This window comes from Eublepharis macularius, chromosome 1 (genome assembly GCF_028583425.1).
Source record: "Eublepharis macularius isolate TG4126 chromosome 1, MPM_Emac_v1.0, whole genome shotgun sequence".
Taxonomy (NCBI): Eukaryota; Metazoa; Chordata; class Lepidosauria; order Squamata; family Eublepharidae; genus Eublepharis; species Eublepharis macularius.
In genome coordinates this window covers 146,676,947-146,682,508 of record NC_072790.1, presented here as the reverse complement: position 1 = coordinate 146,682,508, position 5,562 = coordinate 146,676,947, and the positions used below count along the sequence as shown (strand labels likewise).

Here is a 5,562-nt window from a genome sequence, read left to right as displayed (position 1 = left end):
ATCACCGACCCAGATTCAGGAAAGTCTCTTCTGCAGCACATCAATCTAGAATTGCCAATGGACTTTGAAAAGAACTCACAAAAAAGAAAAATGCTTCAAGACCTTTCTCCCTACAAAGGAAGCAAGATACCAGTTCATTTTAATTAATGTTGAATCAGAGACCTGTATTTTCCTATTATAAGGGTAACATTATAATTGAAGCTTTGTAGAAATAAGCACTATCGGGATTTTGGGAAAGAGAGAGGATGGACCTCCCGAGGTTTGCCCACAGTTTAGGGTTTTTTTCTTTTAATTTTGTTTTTATTTTATTTTCTAATACAGCTCCATAGAGCTGGTATACTACCAGTAACTGGTGTGTGAATTTTAACACCCCAGTTATAGAGAGCTGTTATATCTATAATATATTTTGTCAACTTAAAAGAAAAAAGGGGGGAGGTATGGGTATATTGAGCAAGACGTTTGTATAACTAAAACCTATTAAAGTGGTTATTGGGGAAGGGAACAGGGGAGGGGGTAAAAGGGTAAGGAGGGAAGGGGAAAGGAGGGAGGAAAAGAGACAGGGAGGGGGAAATCATCTTTAAGGTTAAAATAGTTGGTAACAATTCAGAATTAATTGGTGTTTTACATTTAATTAGTAACAGTTTATTGGTACAGACTTTTAGCTTTTGTATTTACAGTTTAGATGTCACTTATAATAAAGAGCAGAGAGTAGAAGGGAAATAAGAGGTGCGACAGAAGGGATAAAAATTAAAGGTAAATCCACAAAAATTACTCTATATTTACAAGAATTTAGTAAGTTCAAACTGTTATATATAAATATTCTTTACATTCAGTAAAGTAACGCTCATTGTAATTTTTTTTGCAACAGTATCTACAACTCACCTATCATTCATTAGACAAACAGTATTAATAATTGAAATCTGTTATTGTAATACATTTGTTTGAGAAACACAAATATTTAGACATAAATAGACATAAGGCTACATACTCACTATTTGATTACTACATTTCAAAAAATAAGAATAACAATAATCAAATTAACATTACTTGTAACAATACCCCAACAAGAATTCTTTAAAACAAATATATCTATAAATTAAATAAATAGATAAATAAATAAATAAATAATATAGCCAGGGTTGCTAGGTTTTCCTTATGCCAAAATTGGGGGTGGAGTTAGCTATGCTATGTTTTTTAAAAAATTGGCTCTGGCACCATCAGTTGCTTCCGGGTCACACTGGAAATGATAATCACTAGAGGATGTGAGTGCACATGCTTTGTGTATGTCCTTGCCATCATGCCTTCCCCATTCCCTAATGATAATGATAATGATAATGATAATGATAATGATAATGATAATGATAATGATAATGATAATGATAATGATAATGATAATATCCCACCCTCCCCGCAAGCGGGCTCAGGGTGGGTCTTTCCTCCCCTGCTGGCCAGCTGAGCAGATGGGCGGGGTGGCTGGTAGGGGATCCCTTGTCAAAGCAGGGGTTCTGTCAGTTCTAGGGATGGCAATCCATAGCAGATAGATCCCCAAACCCCTCACAGCAAGCACTCCAGGGTCTTGGATGAAAAGGTTTTATTATAGAGATCCATTACATTCACAGGTACATCCAAAGATGGGTAAGTTGGCAGGAATGGGGTTACAAACAGATGCACTTGGATATAAGGAGCATGATTCCCCCCTCCCCCTTGAGCAGTTAGCAACTAGGCGTGAAAATCCAAAATTCTCATGAGAAACACAATAGCTTTGTCTGGGCAGAGAAAGGCAGAAGATTATAAGGAATTCAACTCCCTCTGTCTCTTGCAAAGAATTACAGTATAGTACAAGGTCAACAAGCAGACTCCAGAGATAACAGGCTCAGCATTAGTACGTTCGTTTTCAGGCAGGCCAAAGATGGCATGAATATAATGGTTACAGTATATGAGCATAATATGAGAACATACAGGTGTGATCAAATCAATACAGGGAACAGAGAATATATGAATGGCATGGACGAATGGTATGCAGACATGACAGGTTCTAGCAACTGTGAATATAGCTGAAGATAGAGGGCAGATTAAATGTAGGATGGTGGGTGCATATAAAGAAGAGAAGGAAGTATGGAAAGGTGAATATATGGAGGCTGCAAGGAGGAGGGCAAGAAGAAATAATGTGGGGAACTGTGAGGTGCCCTACACGAGTCCTTGAGGGCTGCTCACCAAACAACCAGGCCCAACCTGGCATTTGGCACTGAACAGCTCAGTCAGACTTTTCCTAGGAAGAGGTTGCCAGGGGTAGGGAAGAAGGAAAAACTTAATGCATAGGTGGTTGGAAGGCGAAGGTAAGTTGGGCGGTAGGTAGGAAGGACAGAAAGAGGCAGGAAAAGGGGAAAGGCTATGGGGGATTTCAGAGAAAGGAAAGAGGAAATTGTGGGGGAGAGGGAAATGAGGTACCATTCACCGATCTTTGCAGGTCCCTCAATTTTTATTTTCTAATTCTACAGCCTTCCATCCAAGTACAAACCAGTCCCAACCCTGCTTAGCTTTCGAGATCAGGGGCATTCAACGTGGCATGGCCATAGACCAAATATGGAACACTTCATAAATTTGAATGTTATCTTTGTGCAGGGACCATGCTAAGCTTCTCTGTATCATCCCAATGTTAGTATATGTGCTGCCAAAGGGAGCATCTTGTAGAATGGCCTGCCTGAGGATGTCAGGAAAACGCCCGTGTTTCTCTCACTCTGCAGAATGTGCAAAACAGAAATGTTCAAAAGGGCGTTTTTATCAAGGAAATCAGGCTGTAACATAATGGAATGGTTCAGGAAGACGGTTTTATAGAGGGATTAGGATTGTAGCCTGTGGCACTGTTAGTTGCATTATCTTGGTGGTGTTGCCTTGACTTCTGCTTTTGTAATCCATTATCTACATTGTTTATAGTATGTCATCTTAGACTTTTCTGTTTGCCATTTGTTTCCTAATTTTGTAATGCTAGCCTTGTTGTGTTATTTATTGTATGTCTTGTGCTGCCAGACTGTATTGTTTTCATATTTTACAATCCATTTTGAGACTCAGAGAAAATGGTACATTCTAAATAAAGCAAATAAATAATCTGCCTTGAATGTCAGAGAGAAAGGCAAAGTATAAATGAAGGTAAGTGTGTAAATAAATAAAAGGACAATTTTCGAAAAGACGCTTTGGGGATTCAGTGATTTTGGAATATATTGTACTCATGTCAAAATTAAAAACAAATTTCCTACATATTTCAATGTCAGCAATAAGTAATGACGTAAATTACAATATCACTGCATTTTGCTTGTGTTTATTCATGGCATTTTCAAAGATTTGTCTCTACAGTTTAACCATCTGATTGTTAATAAAAGGCCATTCTTCTTCATTGCTCCTCCTAGATCTGTTTGCAGCTTTCCTATTGTAGACCATGCCATCTTGTTGAGGCATTTGGAGGCAGAAGTAGGTATCAGGGATAAGCCTTTGACTGGTTTAAATCATTCCTCATGGAATGGACTCAAAGGGTTGTAGTTGGAGACCAACTATTTTCAGAGTGGGAATTATTTTGCAGGTTTCCACAATCTTCTCGTAGGAGAAATCATTTATAGCTTTGGAATTGGAGGTCATCAATATGCAGATGACATCCAGCTCTGTATGTGGCTATCCAAATCCCCTGGTGATGCAGAAGTCTTGAGTCGCTGCCTGACAGCTGTGGTCTGTCGGCTGAAAGTGAACAAATTTAAACTGAACCCAGACAAGATGGAAGTGATGCTGCTTGGGAAAACAGAGATCATGAGGACATGGTGCTCCCACTCTCAATGGGATTCAATTGACCCTTACTGACTTGTTAAAGAGTTCAGGTGGCTAGGACTGCTCCAGAATGTATAGCAGAGCGTATATTATTGTCCACATAGTGAAGTTAAGAGTATGTTATTATGTATGTTACACACCTAGAGTTATGTTTTTTCACATCTGGCTGATTTGAGTGATCTGGCACTCGAGAGGGAAATCACTATATCCTATTCTAGCTACTTCACACCGCAAACACCTGCAGCCCGATCTACTAATTGGGGGGGGGGCGTCTTTTGCTTCCAAGTAAGCACACATAGGATTGTAATGTTATTGTTCTGTCTCAGGCTGATTCTTTCCTGTACTCTTAAGAAAACACTGGTCTTTGTGTCTTTTTCATATATTTAAGTCCTGTCATCCCAGCCTCTTAAAATTCATTTTCTGACAGACTATCTCATGAGCTATGAAAATGAGCATTGAAATATTAATCTCTGATCTATGTTTGTCAAATATTTGTTAGCATGATACAGGGTCTCTTCCTCCTAGGCTTGATACTTGCCTCCGGATCTGCGATTTACACACATGCATGCATGCACACACACACACACCACAGTTTAATGTCACCAAATGCCATCTCTCCTGCAACAAAGAAATCCTTTTCAGCAGAAATATATCCCAGGTCCCCCAAATGAGATGCCAAGCATTTCTCTCTCCTGCTGCAACTTACAAAATAAAATTAGATTCCATTTAAACCTTCTGGTTCATTCTCTTAGTGTTACCAGGGCTTTTTTTCTGGGAAAAGAGGTGGTGGAACTCAGTGGTGGAACTCAGGACCACACAATGACATCACTTTGGGTCAGCAGGAACAAGGGCGGAGTTTTTTAAAGTTTAAATTGCCTTGGCGAAAATGGTCACATGCCTGGTGGCCCCACCCCTAAACTTCCCTCTGTCTGGAGATCAGGGGGCGGGGCCACCGGCCATGTGACCATTTTCAAGAGGTGTCGGAACTCCGTCCCACTGTGTTCTCACTGAAAAAAAGCCCTGAGTGTTACTCAACAGGGATATAAGGAGTCAAACAGTTGATGTATTTAGCCCAGTTCTGCCAACATATTATTCTATGGTACCATAGGCTACTACATTTATAATCTGGGGTGAGGCCTATTTGACTGAAACTGAGTTTCTAATTTCACCTCACCTTGTTAGGACATGGATAAATCCACAATTTTCTCTCTATCAGAATGTACAGATGAATTGCAGTGATGTGATGGCCAAAAAGGCCCAAGTGCCAAAACAAATGAACATTTGGTACACATGATTTTAGTTTCATCAAAGCGAAAAGGAAGTGAGGAATCTGTTGTATAATGAGCCATTAACTCAGGAAAGCTATCATAGTCTTCATAGAATGCCCTTGTCTTCAGGAAAGCCAATACCTTGACTGCATTTCCATGGTAACAATGGAAACTATTTTCCTTGATGACCTGGATTCTAAGATCTGTGAAAGAGAACACAGCAACTGTGGTTGTGTTGCCATGTATCGTTTAATGCCACCTCTAAGCTGTGAACTCTGGAAAACATCTGACACCTAACACAAAATTATACATGGAAAGTTCAGGCAATTTTCAATTAATGAATATTTTGGTATTGTGATGTAAACAGCTTGCCATAATGTCAGTTTAATATGTTGTGTGTTGATGCTGCACAGGCAGCATAGTTGGAAGAAAGCCTTAGAAGTTTGTGGTTTAATTCATTATTGTCTCATATTCTGTTTTA

General features: G+C 39.3%; 1 non-coding gene across 1 annotated transcript; it reads right to left on the bottom strand.

Annotated features, from left to right (window-relative positions):
* Nucleotides 1–2,577: 2,577 nt before the first annotated feature.
* On the bottom strand, nucleotides 2,578–2,684 carry LOC129345896 (U6 spliceosomal RNA). Its single transcript, XR_008598640.1, has one exon. It is a non-coding gene; the product is annotated as a U6 spliceosomal RNA (small nuclear RNA).
* Between the last annotated feature and the right edge of the window lie 2,878 nt (nucleotides 2,685–5,562).